Raw genomic sequence first — 24382 nt, forward strand, 5'->3', positions numbered from 1 at the left:
ACAGTCCCTCACACAGGTCCCTGCACCAGTCTCAGTTCACCCCCCCTAGCACCCTCAGGTTGGTCCTAACACCCCTCTAGCCCCTAGAATGGTCTTTTAGGGCTCCACAGGGCCTCAGATGCCCTTTCTACCACTTACTGCCCTTTTCTCGGTGTTCGGCTCTACTCGGCGCCGGGTCGACGTCGATGGGCGGCTCCGGTTCGATGACGACTCGATCGGTTCCACTTGACGCCGTGTCGATGCCGTCGGCCGGTTCCGGTTCGATGTTGCTGGGCGGCCTCGGTTCGATGTGGGGTCGATCCGCTTTACCTGACGCCGGGTCGATGCCGTGAGGCGGCTCCGGATCGATGACGCTGGGCGGCCTCGGCTCGATGTCGGGTTCCGGCGTCACAGGGTCACGGTCCCCCCGCTTCCGGGCGACTCCGGAGTGCGACCTCCACTCCCGACCTCCGTTGGCTCCACTTCGGGTTCCGGCGACTCCCAAGTGCGATCTCCACTCCCGACCTCCTGCGCGCTTCACCTCGACCTCAGGCGACCCCGGAGTGCGACCTCCACGCCCGACCTCCTGCGCGCTTCGCCTCGACTTCAGGCGACTCCGGAGTGCGATCTCCACTCCCGACCTCCTGCGCGCTTCACTTCAGCTTCCGGCGACTCCGGAGGGCGGACTTCACTCCCCCGTCGACGCCTCACCTCGACCTCAGGTGACTTCTACTTGACCTCCGGTGTCTCCCCACGACCTCCGTCGGCGCCCTCACTCGACCTCTAGCGGCTCCGGGTACGACGTCTGCCTTCTGTCAGCGCCGCTTCTCCACCTCGGGCTCCAGGTCTCCAGGCTACTCGACGTCGGGTCTCCAGGAGGATTCCACCAAACAGGTCAGGAACTTGCTGTTCTTCTCCTTTAAGGCCTGTTCCGGCTGTTCAGGTCCTTAAGATGATTTTCTGGTCTTTATCCCACACAGGGCACTAGGCTGGGCTTGGTCAGTAGGGACTAGCATCAAGGGTGGGTTTCTGGACCCCACTCCAGTCACAAGTTTCCACCCCTGCTGCCTTACTCCTTCCTCCTTCTGTTTCTCTGTCCTCTCTCTTCACTAGTCAGGTGCCAACTGCCAACTGTCAACTGCCAACTGTCAACCTGAGATGGTTTCCCAACATTCCAAACCTGCCTCCCTCTGTCACAGGGTTCTAGAATGTTCTGGAAGGTACTAGTAGGTTCCAGTGATGTCACAGGTGACAATGGGTGGCCACCATTTTGTGTCTCAGGCCCTCAGACAGAAGTTCCAGGGGTAGGGAAAATGGCTCCCTGACACTGCATCAACACTAAAAAATCTGGTGGTTCCCAAAAAGGAAAAATTCTAACAGGGTTTGAGGCAAAAGTGGGACAAAATAAATAATGATGAGGAGGGACCACCCAAAGGGCTGACAGGTCTAACAATAAGGCATACTACTCAATTTTAAAAAACTGTTTAATCAGAATGGTTTTAAAGTTCCTTGTTGTGGTGGATGAAGTCCTGTCAGCCATTTTATATGGCAAGGCTCTAAAGCATGAAAGGCTCCGGCAGGAAAGGAGATTAGAGAGGCCATAAGTCCTTTGTATATAGCCTTTTGTCAAACCTGTGACAGAATAGGCCATGTAGGGATTAATAGAAAAAAGTTATAATGGTTTCTTCCAATGCCTTTCTTATGGAATACTCAGGTCAGCCATATCCATTCTTCCTGAGAAGGTGTAGGAGGGTACGATGGTGGAGGTTCAAATAATCTCTCCACAATCAGTGTCTCTTATCACTGGATGCTTGAGCGTTGCAGACTGTCCAGTGTGTTCAAAAAGTGGTCTCCAGAGTCTCAATACAATCTTTTCCTGACAGATCACTCTTTCCATACAGAAATAGGCAAAAATGGACCAGATCAATTTTTTCAGAAAGGAATGATCCACCCTTCTTCCAGGTATTCCAATTGCAGTATCTACAATATTTTTCTTGTAAACAACAAAGACAAAGAGTTTTATTTAGTTTGAGTTTAACTAATGAAAATGGCGTAGACACTCCAAAATGGAGGGAATCCACCAAATGTGAAGAAGAGTGGATGGTCTGTCTGGACCAGAATGATACTTTTCTCTCAATGCCAATATTTGTCCTAGACCACCAACTATTTTAAGTCAGGTGGCAGCACAAGATTATTTCTATTCACCACCCTAACATCCAGGCTTGTGTGAGTTCTCAGGTGTTTTATCAAGCTAATGAGACCTGTGGTTGAGTTTCTTTGGGCAAAGGGAGCTCAAATGGCAATTTATTCGGATGACATGATCTTTGCACCTTGGGAAACAACATTGTTATTAAATCAGTTGAGGATGATAATCTCCTTTCTCCAAGGTTTTTTAGTGGTGGGCGGAATTTGCGAAAGTGACTTTCGCAAATTATCGCGAAAATGTTAAAAATCTCCGCAAACACGCGGAAATATCGCGAAGATGAGGAAGTTTTTTTCCCGCCCGTTCGCGGTATTTTCTGTGTGGTCGCAGCTCGCCAACTTACCCATGCGGTTGCTCGCAGGCGCGGCCCTCTTGTTTTCACTCTTCTCGCGGTGCATGATCGTGAGAAGAAAGACGTGATCGCGCGACCAATGACATTACTGCGGGCGCGAACAATCCAACATCTCGTGGAGAACGCGACCGGATCGGGAAAACTTGTCGGCGAACGCGGGGATTCAGGTAAGGCGATCGCGAGCGCGAGAGAATGTATTATTTTACAGCGCGAGCAAGAAACAAATTATCGCTAAGCTGCGGAATGCGGAAATTCTGACATTTTCGCGCTCTCCGCGGAACGCGAAAATGTCAAATTATCGCAATTTCCGCGAGCGGAACGGAAATTTAGCCCAGGCCTACCTATTTACCAATCTTTCACACAATGCATAGCAGCAAGCAAAGTTGCTGTGCTGTGTTGCATAAAACTTTCTATGCATGCTGCGGGATTCAGCACATGTGAAAAGAGGAACTAAAGAGGAACAATAAGGATATTTCTCCTTGTTACGCCCCTCTGGGTAAGGAGTAGCATTTTGACACATTCCTAGGTTTACTAGCTTTAGTAAATCTGGGAATGCCACAAAGTGTATGAGTGAATGCATAGGAATGCTCATGCTCCACCCATGGAATGCCTCCCAAATAAAAATGTAACATAACGAGGGGCAAGTAGCTGTGTTGCTTTACATTTCTTTACAAAGCCACGCAAGGCCATGCAAATCAGGCCGTGTGCGGCTTTGTAAATTCCAAATATGACTTTGCTTTGCCCTGTGTTGCCTAGAGCGACACAAGGGCGATGCAAAGGCTTAGTAAATTTAGGCCTGAGTATTAATGGCGAAGGGCTAAAAAAAATAGGCTTGTAGCTGAAAAGGCAGTTGGTGTTCTAAAGATGCTGAATACACTACTCATCAGAGGCCCTTCAGCTTCTCCAGTTAACCCCATAGCTTCTGTGCCTTCACCCCCCCTCCAGTGCTGGGCCTTTGTTGGTTATTTGGCCTCCATAACTATTTGTCCAAATAAGGTATCCTTTGCGAATGTATGTCCTTTATTTCCAGCATCCTGGGATTTCTAAAAATACCCAGGGTTTTGTGAATTCCCCTTGAGGAGACTGAAAAAATAGCTAAAATATAGCTACATTTTGAGTTTTTGGGGAAAAATAGGAAAAAAGTGCTCTGGATAAAAGCGTCTGTTATTTTGAATAAAAATTGCATCAATGAACGGTATGCTGTGCTAAAGTCACTGCCTTCCCAGGTTTCAGGAACATGCAGAGCTGAATCCCCAAAAATATTTTTTACCACAGTTTTGTCATTTTTCTACGAGGTAGACAGTTTTTACAATTTGTTGTGCTTTCAACCTACTACCTACCAGTTTGTGGTGGAAACCAGTATGAACCCCATGGATGATTCGGGTAAGCTATCAAATTCATTCTGAAAAGTAGAAAGCATTCGAAATTCAGCAATGTGTCATAATTATAGATCCCTACAGGTTTTCCCAAAGAAGCCAAAAATAATCAGTGTTGATAGAAAGAAATGTTGAAAACCAGTAGAAAACAACAGCCATTTGTGAGAATGTTTTCATCAGTAACTTTTTGTCACAATGGCCGTTTTAAAAAAGCATTGTACCATTACGCTCACTAGACCCTGTTGGTTTTGAGGATATATTGGGTTTGTAGGTTCTCCGTGAACCTGAGGTACTCAGAGCTAACAGCTGAGCTGCACCGTACATAATTTTTTCATTGCTTGTTGAGTATTGGAAACATCTTTTACCACAAAGTCAGAACCCTGCATGCCTTTACCAAGCAGGCTTTACAATGCATGCAACACTACCATGCATGCCATAACCATGCATGTCTTTACAACGAATATGCCTTTACCATGCATGCCATTACAACTAATTTAGTTGCAATGACATGAATGATAAAGTCATATGCATGGTGAAAATTTTAAAGGTAAGTACAGGTAAGTATTATGGGCGTCATTACATCTTTGGTGGTCCTCGTATCAGCTGACCATCCTCGTCAGGAGGACCGCCAAGGCTGTTGTGCACCCGTTTGCCGGATTACAAATGTAATCCATGCTGGTGGGTGGTGGGGGGGAGTGTCACAGCGCTGGGATGCTTCCGGGTAGCCATGCGCTATACAAGAACATCTTCATTCATTCATTCATTCATAGGCGAGCCTAACATGCAACCCACAGCTGTGAGAGCACCGACTGCACGTTCCTGCATGGTGTGGCATGCATGCCACACCATGCAGGAACAGGGCTGCAATTCCAGGGGAGCACAACATATGCCTCCCTGCACGCACCCCCGGGCCCAGGAGAAGCATGGGGGCACTGTTAGGGCAATCGTTTTCATGGTAGGTGCAAAAGGGCAGTGGAAAGGCTACTCATATTATGCTTGGTGGTACTAGCTTCATCACTGCCTGGATATTACTGTGCCTTTCCAGACTGCCAGAGCAGCGGATCCTTCATCCCAGTGGAACAAAGGGTCTTGCAGCGGTCTGATGGCCCCAATTGTAATACGACGGTGGTTAGACCGCCACCACGCAGCCCCTCATTGTAGTAGATAGCCTCAGGGAGGTGGTGGTCCCCAGAGCTGCAAGGTGCCACATGGCCTCCCTCACTTTGAATGAATTGCTCTGCGGATGTGGTGGTCCCATGGGCTGAGGGAGGATCGCACTGGCCTCCGCATTAATTTCATCTTTAGTCCTGGGCAGGTGACTGTCCCCAGGGCTGCGGGGAAGACCATACAGACCCCCGACATTAATTATATCTTTACTTTACTTTACTTTAGCAGGTCAGTCCAGAATTTGGAGGTTCTCACCTCGAAAGTTCTGTCCCCCATTCTTGCTTCTTGCTTTAGCCAAATGCGGGACGAAGAGGTAGAGTTTCAGGATGGACCTCAGCAATCTGCCCTGCTGGTAAGGGCGAAGTCTCTTCCTCAGATAATTAGGGCCTTTTCCCTGGTTGGCCCGAAACGCAAATTTGAGGGCCTTAAATTCAACTCTCTTGGCCATAGGGAGCCAATGGAGTTGTCTGAGATGGGGGGAGATATGGTGGTGGAGAGGGACCTTGCAGACCAGCCTAGCTGCCGCGTTTTCACTATCGGCAGCCTACGGAGCAAGCAGCTGGGCAGACCCAGATATAGTCCATTGACGTAGTCGATATGGGAGGTGACTAACGCATACACTACAGTTTTACGAGCTATCTCTGGCAGGAAGTTGATGAATTTTCTAATCATTTTCATCTTACCAAAGCAGACCACAGACACATGCTGGATGTGGGCAGAAAGGGATAAGTCATTGTCCCAACAGACTCCAAGATTCTTGACTGAGTCCTAAGGTATAGGAGCCGTTCCCAGTTCTACAAGCCACTACAAGGCCGCAGGTGGCAGAAATGCTTGGTTAAAAAACAAACAGAACCTCAGTCTTGTCAGCATTGAGATTTAGATAATTGCTACTCATGCAGATGGAAATGCTTTTAAGGCACTCTCTGAAAGAGTCAAAGACAGATGCATTCACTTCACCGAAGGAAAACATCAGTTGGATGTCATCTGCGTAGGATATCACCTTGATCCCCGTGCTAGCGATGAGTTCCGCAAATGGTGCCAGATAGATATTGAAAAGAAGTGGGCTTAGGGCCGAGCCCTGAGGCAGCCGCATTCATTTTATATTTTGACCCGACGGAGGTGGTGTCTCCGGTGCTGAGGGGGAGTTCATATGGTCTACCCAGCATTCATTGTATCTTCAGTCCCTGCACTCTGACTGATGTGCCTGCTGCACAACTACGGCCCTGTGGACATACCTTGCTTCCAAAGGACTAGAGAGTGGACTCCCAGGAAGCTATGAGTTAACAGAGCTCACCTGGACCATCACCACCAAGAATACCCAGCCTGGAGTACTACCAGTGGAGTTGTAAGGGTGTTGTCCAAGTGGATTGTGGGAATTGAAATGTCAAACTTTCAAGGACCATCTTGGAACTTCCAGACCCTTGAAGTAAGTTTTGGACATTTTGGGACCCTCTGAGGAACTTCAGGAGGAAGGTCCAGAAGTTTAAGCAACTATGGAAAAAAGCTCCATAAGTGGACCAGCTCGATCTGGCCAGCCAACCCAACGACCATCAACCACGAGCCGGCCTGCATTTCAGGTTCAGCTCCGGAGGTCCATCTTCCAAGGTTTGATAAGGAGTATGCTGAAACCCAATCCAGTGAGCCCTCACCGCATCCTGCCTGGTGAAGAGCAATGAGGGACCCCTGAAGAAAAGGCTTCATAAACGTTTTAAAGTTCAAACATAGGAGAGGTGACGGGGACCAACTGCGAGAGTCAAGCCACCCATCTTCAACCACAAGCCGGCCTGGATCCCTGGTTCTCCCGCTGGAAAGCTCTGGAGGTCTGACTTCCACAAGTTTGACTGGGACCTTGTCGTAAGGCAAGCCGGTGAACCCTTACTGAATCCAAACTGGCTGAGAGCTTCAAGGCACCCCGGGAAGAAAAGCTACAAAAACGTTTCTAAGTCCGAAGGTATAAACTTTGACCGAGACCTACAGCGAGGGGTAGCCGTGCTGGGCTCCATCACGGTCAGCCTGAAATCTTGACTTTGTCCCGGTCTAGCGCTACCAGATGTTTCAATAGGCACTACATGGTGCAAAAGCTTTAAAAATTCATATCTTTGGTTCCCTACAATGAATTTTTTTTATTTGGTGTAATTTACAAGATTTAAATATTTCCTATTCTTATAAATTTGTGCTGGATGTTTATTGTGTGTTGAGTCTATTTACTGAATTAGTGTTTTTACATGCTTTACATACCTTTCTTTGAAGTTAAGCCTACCTGCTCACTGCCAAGCTACCAAGGGTTGAGCATGGGAATAATTTTCTAAGACCTAGTCTGAGCCCTATATTGTGTTACTGGTATTATTGCCAGTGGTGAATAGATATTTACCACTACTAATAACCCACTTTCCAACAATATTCATTGCTGCTTTTGCTGTCACTGTTCACCTATATGTCTATGTGAAGTACTCAGTTTCCAATCCTAGGGTTAAAACCAGAAAATAATTGTAATTCTTTCTTCCCACCACCTTGACAATACCCTTCTGTAGTAATATAAAATAAGTTCATTGAAGCCGAGGTGTAGATGAAGAAGATGATATTTATTGAAGATGGATTATAGATGATAATAATCAAGTAATCAAGAGTCCTGTAGATTATGGTGCGAGCCCCACCAGGAGCAGCTCCCTTGCTGCCCAGCCCACACTCTCAACTGACACTCCCCAGGCATCCCAAAACTCTGTGACCTCACCACTCAAACCAACATTTTACAACATCCACACTGGATGAGCAGAAAGGACCATGAACTAGGAAAGATGCATTGCATTGAATATAAGATACAACACACCTTCCCCATTATGAATAACAACAGAATGATACATCAAGAAGTAAATGTAATAATCATATCAATAACAATACATGAATACTAAATCAATAAATAGGCATATCAATAATATTGGAAACAATACAAGCAGAAGCTACGAAACACCATAAAAGAAGCTAGAATAGCACTCAAAACATTACTTGAAGATATGCCATAAATCGTATGGAATGAAATGCTAAGGAAGGAACCCTACAGTGATAAAGGAGAAATAGTAAGATGAGAGTGACACAAAACGCACTGATAAAGAAGAAGACATCGTAGAGAAGAAGCAAATGAAAGTGACAGAAGACACACACCTCTTCCCTTTTTCAAGGCACCAGTACAATAAGTAGAATACACACATTTTCCTGTTTTTCAGGGCACAATGAAAAATAAGTATAAAGGATGCAAAGTGCATACACCAAAAGAAACGAACCACAGAAACAACGTTCAGAGTCACCATCACACCAGTTGGCCAGACAAGTATGAAGGTAAACTGAGAACAAAATATTAAAAGGTGGAAACAACAGTCAAAAAAAGACAAGAGATACTCCCAACAATAAAACAAACAAGATCTCGAAAGGAGAAGGGTGAAAAAAACACCCGCTAGGAGTACAGACAAAGGAAAATTTGAGGGAGAGCTCAAATGTCAGACCCACAGAAGACTTTTGCGCAAAATTGAAAACTGAGACATGACAAAACTCATTAGATAATTTTCAGTGAAGATCCCAAGTAAAGGAATCTTACAATCTAAACATATAAAGTAAAAGTAACGTGCACTAAAAATATGTAAGTAACATATTCAGCAATGTAAGTGACGAGTCCACAAAAGTAACATGTTAAGATGGCAAGTCACATAACTAATAAGCTATAACATCATACATACTTCAATTCAGATGAAGGAAACCCGTAAAACTTAAAATGTAAGGTGACAATTAAAGTCACATAACCAATAGGTTATAACATCATACACACTTCAATTAAGATAAAGGATCGCTGAAAAAAAACTTAAAATGTAAGGTGACAATTAAAGTCACATAACCAATAGCCTATAACATCATACAAGGTAAGGTACATTGATAAAAAAAAACGGAAATATAGGTGACAAATTAAATCATGTAGCAATAAAATTAATTAACTCATACAAACAGAGAAAATTGGAATGTGAATTGTTTAAAGACCTTGTCAAAGAAATGTCACCACAAAATACGATGAAAAACCAAGAAAATTCAAGTTGAAAAGTGGGAAAAAAAAAGAAACAAATTAATTTCAAAAGCAGGGAAGTTTGTGAATTAAGAAAACCGATCTTGCAGTGAATTCTGCGCACCGATGTCTTCAAACTCTGAAACAGCATGTCATCAGAGGGTTGCACGTAGGAAGGAGAGCGCTGAATGGCAGCAGAAAAGAAAACAGTACCTTGATAATCACGGGACTGCTGACCTTCATTGGCATGGCAAAGTTGCAAAGAACACGGAGAACTGTTATGGTGGTTATGAAATTGGAATACAAAAATGTTCAGAAGCGGTGGTACTGAAGAGCCACAAGATGGCACTGTCATCTTATTTTCATTCACTGCGTGATGTAGATCCAAAACTTGTGACTTTTTGCCGATCACAAGATGGTGGCACGTATAATTCGTCATGTGGGGTGGCTCTCAGCACGTTAAAGCACCAAACGTTGCTGGCAAGCTATTCTGATGCAGAGGGACCATCACAGAAGAAGAATGAAGAATCGCAGGAGGGTTGTGCACAGGTAAGAATGCACGTGCACAGGGCGAATGCATTCTGTGTTAGCTCGAGCTCCATTTAAAGAAAAACTGTGATTTAACTGTCGTAGAGAGAGTTGAGGGAAAGTCACAAGAGCTCTAAAATTAATGGACAACAAGTGCCTCACCTGGCAAAACGTAATAGCAGAGCTTGTGTTCTCCATGTGTCCACGCTGTAAATGAGCTGTGACAAGGCATTTTTCAGTTCAAAATGCAGGTAATTAAATTAAACGTAAACAGGCCTCCAAATCTATTCTCTCCCACAGGTGCAGACAATAAAATTACTTCTGCGTTTACTTTTTTATTTTTTTTAACAAATCCGCTGGGCTCATGTGCCTCTAGAACACCCCCATGACTTGTCAAAGCATGGAATTTAGTTTACATTCTCCGGTTCTTGCCTTCAGCTCCGTTATTTCAATCACCAAATACATCGTGTCACTCAGCTCTCCCAGTGCAGCACGTCTCATTCAATTAAGGCCACAGGGAGTAACGGGGTGAAAACTTCTCTGGGATGCTGCCAAAGTATGAAAGTATGGAATGCCTTAATGGCAGCTAGAAGCAGGCAGGAATAAGAGTGATTTCCAGGAAACAGGGCAATTAGGCAGGAAGACAAAAGGAAGTATAAGGAAGAGTAAGCCAGGAACTGGCAGGAAAGCGTTGTGGGCGACCGATGGGAGGTCACTGGTGGGGCTCACAGGGTGTCAGTATGCCTTTTAAGTAAAAATCGTACCTTTAAAATTAAGTTCATGCTTTGTTGTTACTTCAGGAATTTTCAGATTTCAATAGTCCTTCAGGAAACACATGTAGGTTCTTAAAATCGTCGCCAAATGTGGTAATATAGAATAAGTCAATTGAAGCCGAGGTGTAGATGAAGAAGATGACATTTATTGAAGATGGTTTATAGATGATAGTAATCAAGAGTCCTGTAGACTATGGTGCGAGCCCCACCAAGAGCAGCTCCCTTGCTGCTCAGCCCATACTCTCAACTAACACTCCCCAGGCATCCCAACACTCTTTGACCTCACCACTCATACCAACATTCTACAACATCCACACTGGCTGAGCAGCAAGGACCATGAACTAGGAAAGATGCATTTCATTGAATATAAGATACAACACCCTCCCCTTTGCTTTTGTACCTAATTTTGTACCATAATTCTCAATTCTCTTAACATCCAAACACCTGCACACACATGCAACACAGTTAAAGTACCATTATGGTCAGAAATTAAAATTGAAAACTCACTGAAATCAATGAAAAGCAAGCAGGGGTGCTAAACATAACTTGTACACCAAATTGAATGCCCCAGACCTTACCCATAAGTAATGAACAACAATTACAAAAGTCATAAATTAACTAACAAGTCAGACATTACCATTAAAAGTAGCAATGAGACAACTATGAATGAAGGTTTAGTTGCTGGTTTGAGTAAGTATTGTTTTTTAAATGGTTTTCTTTTTGGGGTTGTAGTTTACTGGTAAAAAATACTGTGAGATTACTATTAATGCATTTGGTTGGCATGCAAGAAAACAATAGTATCTCCATGTAGACAACTCTAGAGGAAAGATACCATCGGGTATCATTCTAGGCATCGATAATATTCATGGTGAGGTAATTATTCCAATCTTTCTTCCACACAAGGCTCTTTAATCATTTGTTGCAAAAATGTCACATTTCTATATAACATTGAGCGCCTTGACCTGCATACCTTTCCTCTTTAGGGCTCTGAAGAATGGTTTCCTGTTTTTATCTTTCCTCTAGAAATTGTGACAATGATGTGACAAATTTGAACCAGGCCAGGGCGTAGTTCGCTGAGTTTTGCTATGCAGAACTCTGCGAAGTTACCAAAAAACTCCACGAAGTTATGCGAGTGGTGGAGTGCAGTGCGAACTGCAGTTTGTGCTGGTATTCCTGCAGCTCAGGTAGAAATTCTACCCGAGCGGCAGCTCGGGCTTACAAACTTACCGTTCATGATCGTGAACTTAACATTCGCGATCGCGAGCGGGGGGAAAAAACTGTGTTGCAAATCACGAAGCGGAGTTATCTGCACTCCGCGAGCTCCGTGGAGTGCTGAAAACTCCACAAACTCCGCGAACGGAGCGAAGTTCACCATCCAGGCCTAATATGAACAGGCTAACCTTATCCTCTGAAATGTAGCAGGTGAGAGAGATATCGGTTGTGGATGAATCAGCTGTAATATTTAACGGAGATGTGGTAAACATCCTGAATAATAATCACCCACATTATCTCTGCCCTGAGAAATTGGCTTATCACTGCAAAATACTAACCCTGGGCATAGTACTACGCTACGCTCGCGGAGCGTGCGTAGTTTGCGCTACTACGCAAAATGCACGTAGCACAGTGCAAAAACACGTATCGTAGCGGGCATTTTTTGCTTGCTCGCGGTCCTCAACGTCAAGTTGGCGACAGCTAGTGAGCAAAATCAACATCCTGTCGAGAGTTTTTCCTCGTTCGCGATCAGCAACATCAAGTTGCCGATCGCGAGCGTGTGAAATAAACCTCCCGGAGAGATTCTCAACATGGGGAGGTCAGGTTTCTCATTGCGAGTGGTCGCCTATGCTCGCGACCGCTCGCGATGAGAAACTACCAGTCTGCGTTGAGAAAGCTGCCGCTCGAGTACAAATCTACTCGAGCGGTAGAAAACATCCGCTTGCACTGTGCAAGATGCTGTTCGCAATGACTGAACAGTGTGGACAACCATCCAGCACTGTGCAATCAGTGCGAACAGCATTTCCCTACTGCACTACGCAGTTCACGTAGCTACATGTAGCATGTGTAGTGTGAAATGCACTTCGCGTAGCCACGCATAGCGCTACTACGCAAAATAGTACGAGTTACAAAATACATGTTGGCTGCGGCTGTATTGGTGATGGTGGATTTTAAAAATTAGAACAAACAGGAGAAAAAAAAACTGGATTATTTGATTGAACATCACAGAAGTACTGTTATAAATCATGATGAATTTGATGTATGACCTGGAAGTTCTGTGCTTAAATTATCTTCCTTAGAATCGCCTGCATATGGAATCCCTTTTTAGGTTTTACCTGTGCAGCGCTTGTGCCGTGCTTGTGAAATCTATTGTTAATATATATCTCAAAAGGGGCTTACACCCAGGCACCTTGCTTTTATTAGTTCCCCTGCTTGCCGCTTACTTTTCCTCCATTTCTAGCTGCTGTAGCATGCTATTTCCTGTTCTTCCCCATGCTTTTCCTCTTATCAGTTTCCCACAGTCCAATTACTGTTTTCATTGGCTTTTGAAGTAGAACTTTTTTTATGGTTTGCCTGCACATTGCTTGCACTCATTTCCGACAGCTCTCGATGCAACCCCTCTCTTGTATTGAACTGCATGCGCCTGGTCAGTTTCATCTGGCTCTTCACTTATTATGATTATCTTCCTCATGCTCACACAGCCTGACTTTAAAATGTCCGCCTCTCAGGAAGTTGTCTTATTTTAAAGACAACACACTTCCAACCACCCTACCAGGTGTGCTACCCATAGTGAGGCAAGCGCTTCAGCGCCCAACACAGGTGCAATAATGCATTCTATAACTGTTACAATACAGTGAAAGAAATCAAATGCCCAACAGTTCTGGCACCTTGGAGCCCCACCTAATATATTCACCCATACCTGTCATGGGAAGTTATTTTGTGCAGCCAATCATTTAACTGTAATTTTAACTCACGTATTTTAGGGCAAAACTTTACTTCGTAAAAGGTGTGAGACCTGTTTTAATTGTTACTTTTTGATACTGTATTGCAATTTGCAATGATTTTAAATAATTCTGCAATAAAAAATCATTCATTCATTCATTCATTCATTCAACACAAGGGTATCAAATGAAGAAGCATCTTCTGTTGAATCAAGTTGAGTCTACCTTGAAACATCTGGGAGTCACACATTTCTTTCTCAAAGCTTACATTGAAGCTGCCCTTGAATCAGTGATGTTACTGACCATGTCATGAATGATGTAATATGTGACGTCATCAGCAGTGCATTGCGGGGGCACGAGTTATGGTTAGCTGAACTAACTATAACAGTGGAATTTCTATGGTTTTATATGAGTGAAATGTCCAACTAACTATATCATCCCTGAAACCTATGGTTTTTTCAGTGAATTTCTAAAGTTTTTTAAATGCTAATTTCTAACTATAACATGCCTGAAACGTATGTTTTTTTCAGTGAATTTCAAAGGTTTTTTAAATCCTAGTTTCTAACTATAACGTGCCTGAAACCTATGGTTTTTTCAGTGAATTTTAATGGTTTTTTAAATGCTGATTTCTATCTATAACATGCTTGAAACCTATGGTTTTTTTCAGTGAATTTCAATGTTTTTTTTAATGCTAACTTCTAATAATAATGTTAATTTAACCTATAGTTTTTTCAGAAACCCAAGAAGGACACAACACCCACTGCCACAACCCTCAGGACCTCCCACCGTACCACTCCTCTTCCTACTACCACCAAGGCAGTGCAGAACAGGACAGCGAACCCTCCAAAATGGCATGGTCCCTCAGCCATATAATAGCTCAATGTTGGGAAATGTGGCAATCGTTTTTTCAGTAAATATGAATGTTTTTTTAAATACTCATTTCTAACTTTAATGTTCCTGAGACCTATGTTTTTTGTGAATTTCAAAGGTTATTTAAATACTAATTTCTAATTATAATTTTCATAAAACCTATGTTTTTATCAATAATTCTGAAAAAAAAGTGTTATTTTGTGACTTTAATATCCTAAAAATAGTTTTTGTATTTTTTTTTATTTGTTAATTAAACTATATAATGTCTTCTTGTTTTTAAATATTAAACAGCTACATACAGTATGAAAGGGAGCCCAGCCCAGAGCCACATCTGAAGACCAACACATGTCATAGACCTACTGATCAAGCAGCTCCTACACCCAAGAACGCCACAACAACCACCACCACCCCCAGGACCCCTCCTTCTACCACCGAGGCAGCGCAGAACAAGACAGCGGACTTTCCTAAAACAGCATGGCCCCTCAGCCACACTATAGCTGAATATTGGGACAGGTGTGAACAAACTATATGTGAAGGAAGCAATTCACCCATGAATAACAATGCACACAATGCAAAGTGTAGCGGTGATGTGCTGGACACATCTCAGCATGCAGAACACACACCTCTCCATCTGCACAAATACTACTGGTGCTTGTAGTGTTGTGGACAGTGGACCCAACCATGTTACGTCAAACACTAGGGAAGATCTCAGTCATGTAGCTGTGTTGTCCCCCCTTGTAAGCATAAGCATAACCGGAGTGGGCTGTTCCGACATACGCCACTTCAGCGTAGGAGTGTGAATAAATAGGGCGGGACTCTCGGCGTGGGCCACTTGTGAACTGTGAAGACCAACGACTGTGCCAGAGCGGTGGACCTCACCCTGCCACGAGGCTGCCGCCATGACCGTGGGTCTCCTCGACACAGGCCCCCTGCGAACCCAGTGGCACAGCACCGCAGACTTATGTCTGTACAGATTACTGCCTTCGATCTACACTGCGGACAGCAGGCATCACAATTCACATGGAGTAGCGATTGCAGATGACACAGTCCAGTATGCAAGATACATTGCTCCTAGTGCGGCCCTCTCGGACCATGCATCATTGCAGGGTGCACACACGCTGAGTGCTTCAGGTGACACTAACTCAGTGCAACACAAGTCAATGCCACATGACCTTATTGAGGCAGAATTCAATAGACAAAAGACAATGGTCCGAGTGTGGCCCCCTGGACCACGCATCATCGCAGGATACATACACGCTGAGCGCCAAAGATACTACTAACTCACTGCACCACAAGTCATCGCCAAGTAGCCTTCTTGATGAAGAATTCAACGCCAGCCGTAACACATGGTGCCACTTACCCTGTTCAATACAAGCCGATCCCACATGTGGAACTGTGTCCTGAGTCTTGAATGACAGTAATCCCAACTTCGTGGCAACGACCACAGCACCAGACTCCCTTCAGTTTTATTTGTTGTTGCTTTGTTTAAATAAAATGATTTATATGTAAATCTCTACATGACTAAGATTCTTGTTTGTCCAACTGCACAGGGACAATTCTGGGCCCAAGAGGGTTGTTGGGGGTATGTTGGTAATGTGGGAAGAGGGTGCGTTACCTGCTGATGTGGGGAGAGGCAGCGTGAAAGGGGTATCTCTCAAAGAAAAAACTCTGGTATGTTTTCAGAAATGTCTCGGACAGATGCCAGATGACAGACTGAATCACAAAATGGCTTTTCAATGCTTATGTAGTGTGACTTATGAACAGTTCGCAGAGGGACAACTGCGGCCCATCTGGTCGACTCACAGACGCAGTACTATGAGCCGTCGGCTCCCAAAGGAACAGCAGCATATTAGCTCGCAGAGGTACAGGCACAACAGCGTACTAGCTCGCAAAGGTAGAGAGCTGCGAGCCAACGGACTGGCTTCTAACGCTGTAGCTGCGAAGTGGTGATGTTGTTGGTGTGCAGGTCAGTGGTCTAGTTGTCAACATGTCACGGCCACTCCCTGAGGGCAGGTTTGCTCACACACCACACCCAACCGGCACATGCATCACAGGCCATGTGACCGTGCAAATATAATGCATCGACAACGTCACATCCTTTATTGCCGGTGGTGACTGGATGGCAGACACTCCACGGGTCTCAATCATAAAGAGTCCATAAAATGTTGCACAGAGGGTTAGTCGTACCCTGAGCTGAATGGCCATCAGGGGCCTACTACCATGTGGCACGGACTTGACCTGCACAGGGTTAGTGCCACCCGAAGCTGATGTGGCTGTCAGGGGCCTACCACCACGTGGTGCGGACTTGAGTTGCACAGGGTTAGTCGCACCCTAAGTTGTATGGCCGTCAGCGGTCTACCACCACGTGGCTCTGACTTGCGTTGCACAGGGTTAGTGGCACCAAAAGCTGATGTGGTCTCCGCCATTGATGACTCAGGACTCAGCGACATGTGTGAGATCTGCCGAGCCATGGAGAAGCTGATGTGGTCTCCGCCATTCATGACTCAGGACTCAGCGACATCTGTGAGCGGAGCTTTGAAGGGCACGTGGAGTACCCACTGGTAGACACTCCGGTAGCAGCAGGTAATTATTTGGTCATGGATGCGGCAGTATCTCTCTCTCTCTCTCTCTCTCTCTCTCTCTCTCTCTCTCTCTCTCTCTCTCTCTCTCTCTCTCTCTCTCTCTCTCACACACTTCCCTCTCTTTACTCTCTCTCTCACTCTCTTGCTTCCTTTCCTTCTCTTTCTCTATCTCCCTTTCTCACTCCCTTTCTTTCCTTCCCTCTCTTTTTTTCTCTGGCTTTTTTTTCCTTCTCTGTGTCTCACTCCGTTGATATGCGCATTACACACGTCCTTATTTTGTGTTTTTTTTCAAGGCTGTTTCGTCGACATTCATGGTCCCGACAGGAGTCTTCTGCCTTGTTGTTTTGTGTTCATTTTGTTAAATTTAGTTTATCCTTTATATATACGTTTACGAAAAAATTAAGTTTGAAAAAAAAATCAATAAAGTTTTGGGTTGTTACTTAAGTGCTGTGTGACTCTTTCTCATTCTTATTACTGTTATTTGGTGTTAAATTTTGGGGCAGTTATCGTGGCAATACTGGTGATGTCTGCAGTTTGCACCAGCTTCTGAATAGTGTGTTAGATTTATCTCAACTTTTAGTGCTGATAATGAGATGCGCAGTAGGCGTTCCTGTGCAAAAACACATGAGGTGCACCCTTGCGATTTATTCTAAATACTAAAATTCTGTATTGAATTGCACTGTGGTAGTGGGTGCATTTACAGTGTACACACAAAATCAATGAAGAAATGTCATTGTATTTATATTGATTGGGAATAGTGGGTCAGGTGCTGGATCTTGACGGGATACACTGCCCAGTTCATTTATTTTTCTGTACACAAAAAACCACATCACAACTTTCACAACGAAAGGCCAAAACTGTGATGCGAAACAAATTCCGGCGATAAGCTGTGTTAGCATCAGAGATTTTACACCTGCTTTCTGCTGGTGTTAAGAAGGACGACTACCTGCAGCATGAAAGGGAACACAGCCAAGAGCCACACCTGAACACCCACAGGTGCCATCGAGTCAATGAGCATGATACACGGATACCCTTGAGGGCCCTAACACTCATCGCAACAACCCCAGGACCTCCAACGCCCCCCGAACCCGCATCTGAGCAAGTGTGTCCGTGTGGTCATTGTGTTAGCATGAAAGGCACGGGCCCTGCAACATCACAGTGTGCTGTCTTCAGCGGACGTTACCATGTCACCTCAACATTGGCAGTGAGCCTGGAGATGTAGCTATGCATGCATCCTCCTGCATGCACAAGCGGCAAAGAGAACGGGGTGTCTCACACATGTCCGTGTGCAAGAAGTGCGGTATGTGTGTCTCTGTGTTCTGGTGTGGCCGCTACAAGGGCCGCAGCAGTCGATGTTGTAAAGTGGCATGCACCACCTCCAGACGGCAGTGTCATGGTGTGGTTGGATTGCCGCAGGACATGCGCGAATAGGCATTACAATGGTGTGCCGTAGGAGTGCACGGGATACAACAGCACAGCGCAAAAAAGTGTGGGGGCTCGTGGGAGGGAAGAGCAGCTGTTTGGCAACGTAACACACAGTGAACCCACCCATGTGCCACATGCTAGGCATCTCAGCCATGATGACCAGGGTCGCAGACATCCCACAACACCCACGACCGGCCTTTGTACACATCCCATATGAATTCAGCTAGAGAAGTTACTGGAAGGATGAAAGGTTCTTTGTCTGAGCTATCTTGCGCTAACACATCTGCTGCTCCAAGAAGGAACTTGCAAGTGACCAGTCCCCCCTGACAGATACAATAATATTTGCATCCATCTCCCACACTACGCACTGCCCGATTTGAGAACAACAAGTGCACATCCCACACTCAAAAGTCCTTCCTCGTAGTTAGCGTGTGTGAAATGGCCGTCACACATACTCCCATCACAACCCTGCCCTGCACCCATTTCACACAGACCCGGCTCATTGCACCAAGCTGTGCCATTTCATCCACAAGACTGGCACACGGCAAGCCAGTGCAGCTACAAGCAGAGCCACTGACGCATAGCAGAACATCCCGAACACATGGTCAACTCATTCACGTCCACCTATACCTTGCACATCTGCTGCATGTCCTGGGTGCACTGCCTTCAGCAGTGCTGTGGATCACTTAACGGCTGAGCTTCCGCATTGCGGACATCACCAGCGTTCACCCTGTATTACAATGTTGCACGTGCCTATCCGAGTGGTGCATGGACGAGTGTCTCTCCAACGTGTAGGTAGCTGACATGGATTACGACAGGTGTGTGCGCCCCCTGTTGGCCCACAACCAGGAGTGTCATGGTGATGCCCGTTTATGGCATGCATGGATGTTTGGCATGCATGTTGGGAACTGGGCCTGGGAGATTGCACATGTCGTAGAATGCAGTGAGCAAGTTGGCCCACTTCCCGATTCTGCTTTGATGCACATTGGGTACAGTGGTTGGAGTCAGCACACCTGTCCCGGTCAGCTGCTGGATTACGTCGATGACATGTCAAATATTAAGGCCAACCCTCACTCATTAGAGATAGGGGCTTACGCAGCTGCACTAGCGTTCATAGACGAGTGACAAGGTATCTGCAACCACGACTCGATGTGCCACACTGCACATGTCCCGCCGCATCATTGCACGTTGTGCATCTGGTCACATGTCCCAAGACGACAGTGGACATGGCTGCATTGGCATCGACTCATGACCAAGGGGCGGACAACCAACGCTGCTTGACACTGACGTGTGTTGGTGATGGACTACCCCAAGTTGAACATGGACGTTTTCCTACGTTCCCTACTCAGGCATGCTGCTGCATTTGTCTGCATATCGTGGCACTACTCTTGGCCGTACTGACACGCACTTTTTTTATAAAGTTTCCACATTTTCACTTGTCTCCAAATGTGTTGTGTCTTCATTTGTATGCCAATGTGTGTGTCACGGACTCTCTGGCTGCCTGCCATACGTGATTTGCTACCCCATCCGGACTGTGGGTTTGTACTTATGTGTTCTCATGTGCCTGTTTCGTACTGACGCTTTTGGATGTTTATTCGCTGCAGGGGAGTGCATTTGTGTGATGGGTTCGATTGTGCGAATGTTTGTGTTTGGACAACATTGTGTTGGATGTTGGTGTGCTCTGCTTCCTATGTGTGTGTGCTGCTTTGTATGCAAGATGTACCTTCATGTGAGGTTTTGTTCACCCTTCTCCCTTTCAGGCAGTGTGGTTTTCTCTTCTGAGCTTGTTCAGTGGTGTGATGTTGGCGGGTTGTGTGACTTGTGCTCCTTGTTGGTGTGTTTCATTTTAGACATGGTTTGTCTGTAGTTGTGCTGTACTTAATTGTGCATGTGTGCCATTGTGCCCATCTCCTCTCGTACCCCCACTCCCTGCTTGTTCCTCTTCCTGGTGCTGTTTGTCTATAATTTTGTTACTCCACACATAAATACATGTAAAGAACAAATTAGAATAGTTCCTTGATTCTTTTAGATTGCAAAACTATTGAAGATGCAAACAGGTTTTAACCAAAGGCAACAATTGGTGCCACTTCAATCCTCTCTGTCGAATGCAATTAATGTCCACATTTTGTAAACCTAGGTCTAAGTCAATAGGTCTCTGTTCTGCATACGTCTTGCACCAGAAAACATGTCCTACGATTCACACTAGCATTTTGAAGGTATGGCTGGAAAGTATGGATAGATATCTGTAGCTCATGCAGTCCGTTCGCAGAATAAGAGATATATTTAAAGGTGGGGAGCTACCTTTTTTTCTCATTCAAAACGATAACTGATTGGGAGATGAAAAGCATTGTTTTTTAAAAGTACTGGTTAAGAAAAAGCAGTTTAAGCGTTGAGTAGATATCATAGGATAAAATGTGGTCAACTCAACCACACTTACTACTTGTATTTGGAAGGCACTGTTCGAACTTAAAACAATTGTGAACTTTTAACCTGCACGTGCCGTTAAATGTTTGAGAAAATGTTGCAAAAAAATATTGTTAGGTTTAAAAAAAAATTATGAACTTTTAACCTGCACGTGTTGTAGAATGTTCTAGAAAGTGTGTTGATAGAATACGTTGCACTTCTGACTTCTATGTTGTAGTTTGCGCTTTACAAATACCGTATTGATTTACCTTTGCACTCCCTGTATAACACCACCCAAGCACCATATACAAGTTACCGTGTTCCAAGCAAAACTTCCTCCTACTATGTATAAAATATTGCTGACACTACTTGGACAGGTGTGGCACAGTGCCCAGAGCACATGACTTCACAGCATAGGACACACAGTTTGGGCTCACGGTTTTATCTCCGAGTCCAGCAGCAGCTCAATTTAGCAGCATAACATTCTAGGCAATACCTCACTTAATTTCCGTACCCCGCACTTTCAGACTGGTAGGGGTCAATCGTTCAGTGGCTCTATCAGCTAACGCCCCCAGCGCCATCAGACCCATACGAGTGACTAGTTTGCAATTTACAAATACTGAATTGATTTGATACGCGCAAATTTACCTTCGCACTCCCTGTATAACACCCCCTAAGCACCATACACAAGTTACAATGTTCGAAACAAAAGTTGCTGACACTACTTGGACAGATGTGGCACAGCGGCCAGAGCACATGACTTCACAGCATATGACACACAGTTTGGACTCACGATTTCATCCCCGAGTCCGGCAGCAACTCAGCTAAGCAGCATTAGACTCTAGACAATACCTCACATATTTTCCGTACCCCAGCACTTTCTGACCAGTAGCGGTCAGTAGTTCCTCCTAGCAGGTATAAAAACATGCCAACACTACTTCCACAGGTGTGGTGCAATGGAGAGGGCACATGAATTCACAGCATTAGACACACAGTTTGGGCTCACGCTTTAATCCCCGAGTCCTGCAGCAGCTCACCTTAGCAGCATCAGACTCTAGGCAATACCTCACTTAATTTCCCTAGCCCAGCACTTTCAGACCGGTAGGGATGAGTAGTTTGCTTCGCACCCCTGTAAATCACACACCCTAAACACCCACAGAGGTTACAGTGCTCCTACCCTCCTCTTTCCTACTTTTTTCGCCCTTTTTTCCCCTTACTCGCTTCAACAGAATCACAAAATGGCTGCCAATACTTCCTAGTTGCAACCGCTGGCACCGCTCGCAGCCAATAAGCAGCAAGCTCGTGCTCGTAACACCGCAGCCAATCAGATGGCAGAATTCCCAAACATCTATATCTGTAAATTTTGATATTTCTCCAAAACTACTGAACGAATTTACACCAAATAAACAAAAGCGTGCTTTCTAGACCAAGACCCCTCTCCCTGCCAAATTTGGGGTAATTCTGTTCACCTGTTCGACCTGTAGCCTTGTCTAAAGTTTCCTATGGAAATTGCATGGAAGAAACATGTTTTGGGACCCCCCTTTTTTCTCAGCCCCCCCCTTGACGAATCACCCCCAAACCTTTAACATAGGAGCTGATATAAACAAAGAATTAGTTTGGAAAATATCACGACGCTAAAGTTATAAGCAAAACAAACAATGCTCTTCCTATGGAAACTTAGCCCTAACTACCTTGGTAATATATATATATATATATATCTATATATATATCTATATATATATATATATATATATATATATATATATATATATATATTCTATCAAGAACTACAGGAGGAGACAAAGAAGACAAGCGAACAGGCAAAGGGCCAAGAACCAGGCAACAAAGAGGACGCCGTTGGTAGACAATGTCACTGATACTGTTGACAAGACCATCATCAATCTGTCCAACATTAACCTTAACGATGAAGAAAAAAAGATCTTGGGGTTGGGCTTATCATACTGCCCTATGAACAACTTTAATTATGCAAGAACTCGCACAGACATCTACAAAACAGTGAGGAAGCTATATTCATCCATCTCGAGTGCATCCCACAAAAGGCAAACCCTTCAATGAATATTTTCCGGCCCGCCAGGTCGAGGGAAGCACCACCGCGCTACACACAGCGGGTCCGCGGCTGTTTATTGGGGCAGCCAAGTGCGTGAGTAGTGGATGCGCACTATCAAGGAGTTTGCTTGTCTCCGTGTACCATGCAGTAAGAAACTTTCAAAATTTTTACAATTGCAGCAAGCAACCCACATGGGTTTGAAATTGACTTTGAAACTACCAGGCCCAGGATGCTTTGAGACGGCGTTCATTAGCCGGCCCACAAGGGCGTGACCATGTTAATAAATCATTTAAGGGAATCACCTGGCAGTGATGCTTGTTTGTTTTGTGACAGTTGCCAGAGAAGAAGGGCGCAAGGCCCGAAACGCGTCGCAAGAACTGTCTGAAGGTTGGGGGCAACAACTCCTTTGTGCTATATTCATCCATCTCGAGTGCATCCCACAAAAGGCAAACCCTTCAATGAATATTTTCCGGCCCGCCAGGTCGAGGGAAGCACCACCGCGCTACACACAGCGGGTCCGCGGCTGTTTATTGGGGCAGCCAAGTGCGTGAGTAGTGGATGCGCACTATCAAGGAGTTTGCTTGTCTCCGTGTACCATGCAGTAAGAAACTTTCAAATTTTTACAATTGCAGCAAGCAACCCACATGGGTTTGAAATTGACTTTGAAACTACCAGGCCCAGGATGCTTTGAGACGGCGTTCATTAGCCGGCCCACAAGGGCGTGACCATGTTAATAAATCATTTAAGGGAATCACCTGGCAGTGATGCTTGTTTGTTTTGTGACAGTTGCCAGAGAAGAAGGGCGCAAGGCCCGAAACGCGTCACAAGAACTGTCTGAAGGTTGGGGGCAACAACTCCTTTGTGCTATATTCATCCATCTCGAGTGCATCCCACAAAAGGCAAACCCTTCAATGAATATTTTCCGGCCCGCCAGGTCGAGGGAAGCACCACCGCGCTACACACAGCGGGTCCGCGGCTGTTTATTGGGGCAGCCAAGTGCGTGAGTAGTGGATGCGCACTATCAAGGAGTTTGCTTGTCTCCGTGTACCATGCAGTAAGAAACTTTCAAATTTTTACAATTGCAGCAAGCAACCCACATGGGTTTGAAATTGACTTTGAAACTACCAGGCCCAGGATGCTTTGAGACGGCGTTCATTAGCCGGCCCACAAGGGCGTGACCATGTTAATAAATCATTTAAGGGAATCACCTGGCAGTGATGCTTGTTTGTTTTGTGACAGTTGCCAGAGAAGAAGGGCGCAAGGCCCGAAACGCGTCGCAAGAACTGTCTGAAGGTTGGGGGCAACAACTCCTTTGTGCTATATTCATCCATCTCGAGTGCATCCCACAAAAGGCAAACCCTTCAATGAATATTTTCCGGCCCGCCAGGTCGAGGGAAGCACCACCGCGCTACACACAGCGGGTCCGCGGCTGTTTATTGGGGCAGCCAAGTGCGTGAGTAGTGGATGCGCACTATCAAGGAGTTTGCTTGTCTCCGTGTACCATGCAGTAAGAAACTTTCAAATTTTTACAATTGCAGCAAGCAACCCACATGGGTTTGAAATTGACTTTGAAACTACCAGGCCCAGGATGCTTTGAGACGGCGTTCATTAGCCGGCCCACAAGGGCGTGACCATGTTAATAAATCATTTAAGGGAATCACCTGGCAGTGATGCTTGT

At 45.2% G+C, this 24382-nt stretch overlaps 1 protein-coding gene and 1 long non-coding RNA gene across 6 annotated transcripts in view; one reads left to right on the forward strand and one right to left on the reverse strand.

Moving 5' to 3' along the window:
• LOC146833905 (uncharacterized) overlaps positions 1–14130 on the forward strand; it is a 33396-nt gene extending 19266 nt beyond the window's left edge. The window contains exon 3 of the long non-coding RNA XR_014960625.1: positions 14083–14130. This is a non-coding gene — a long non-coding RNA (uncharacterized LOC146833905). The remainder of the gene's footprint in view (positions 1–14082) is intronic.
• Positions 1–24382, reverse strand: part of LOC146833904 (complement factor H-like) — a 1264875-nt gene that overhangs the window by 557324 nt on the left and 683169 nt on the right. The gene's annotated exons all lie outside the window — the stretch shown is intronic.

Source organism: Triturus cristatus, chromosome 4_2 (assembly GCF_964204655.1).
Source record: "Triturus cristatus chromosome 4_2, aTriCri1.1, whole genome shotgun sequence".
Classification (NCBI taxonomy): Eukaryota; Metazoa; Chordata; class Amphibia; order Caudata; family Salamandridae; genus Triturus; species Triturus cristatus.